Below are 1,453 nucleotides of genomic sequence, written 5' to 3' on the forward strand. Positions count from 1 at the left end.
GAAACACCCAAAGCCGCACTGAAAAAATAAGCTCCTCCAGCCCTCCTAGTCCAAGCAGACAGCTGCCCTACCTCTACATTTCCACAGAAAGAAGCTAATGGAAAAATCACATCTTACCCAGACCAAGCCACCCTCCCTGCTGTGAGAAGCCACCAAAATCACCCACAGCCTCTCCCTTTTTTTAGCTCCTTCATTGAAGCCTGACACCCAATTCACATGCCTTGCGTGTGCAGCAGACAAGGCAGATGCAGCCTCTTAACTCTTTCATGACTCTTAATCTCCATACCCCCATGGTAGTGAGACTATGAGCAGTAGAACAAGACGCATGCAAGCAAGGAAACTCCTGTAGCTCCAACATGAATGGCTGCGCACTGAGCTGCCTCTCCAAAGGGGATGTGCAACATGCTCTAGTTCAGAAAAACTTTGCTACCTGACTCCTTACGACCTCAGGGGGATCAAGAGTGGAGTCAGAAACTAAAAGTCTGAAGAGTCATCCTAAAATCACAAGATTTATTTCTAAAATTATTTGCCAGACCTGCAAGCTTATACAAGAAGTCCCCCATGTTTATCATTTTTCTCCAAAAAGATATTGCAAAAGGACCAGGGCAGACCATGCCGAACCTCAGAGAAGTAGGATGTTTAGGGCCCAAGGTGAGAGCTCCGCATACTGCTCAAATCATTTACATGAACTCAAAAGACTAGAAAACAGCAAATGCCCCTTACAAAGCTAGGGAAGCAACATATTGACTGCACAAAGAGTTGCCCCACGAGCACTGCTGCCCAAAGTGTCCTGCAGCTGGGATAGAGGGGCAGAAAGGTGCACAGACATGGGGCTATAGCACACGGAGCTGTGAGGACACCCAGGAGGGCTGCAGTCCCAGTGCAGCCTAGGGATCCCTCTCCCTACAGCGAGAGAGACAGAAGTATCCCAGGACTAGGAGCCCCAGCCGCAGGAAACCTGCTGGAATTGTGTGCAGCAGTCAGCCAGACTCACCCAGTGCAGTATCTCATGCTCAGCCAGTTAATTCCACCTGTGCAGCCCTGCAAGCCAAACCCAGAGGCACCCAGCCCTGGAGGGAGGAAGAGGCAGGTGAGAAGCATTCAGGGCACGTTTTTACGGTGCCTGCCCAGCCAGTAAAGCAAAGCAACCCCAATGCTAAGGAGGCTTGTGTTTCTCAGCGTGTTTTAAAGTAAGCCACCTGCATTCCCCTGCACCACCAACCCCACTCTGACTACAAGCCCTCTCTGCCGCTACTCTCACCCATCACCTCATGCTTATGGGACAGTGGTAGCGAGGGATAAGGGCTCCCCAAACGCTGCTCTGCAGGGCTGTGCGGCCCCGGGCATCCCGGCAGCCCTGAGCCCAGCCCAGGGCGCCCTCGCCAAGGGCTGCAGGCTCACCCACCACCCGGGCCCTCGCTGCACCTCCCCAGGCCTGCTCACAGCACCAGGG

This window comes from Egretta garzetta, unplaced genomic scaffold, assembly GCF_000687185.1.
Source record: "Egretta garzetta isolate BGI_Z169 unplaced genomic scaffold, ASM68718v1 scaffold187, whole genome shotgun sequence".
Classification (NCBI taxonomy): Eukaryota; Metazoa; Chordata; class Aves; order Pelecaniformes; family Ardeidae; genus Egretta; species Egretta garzetta.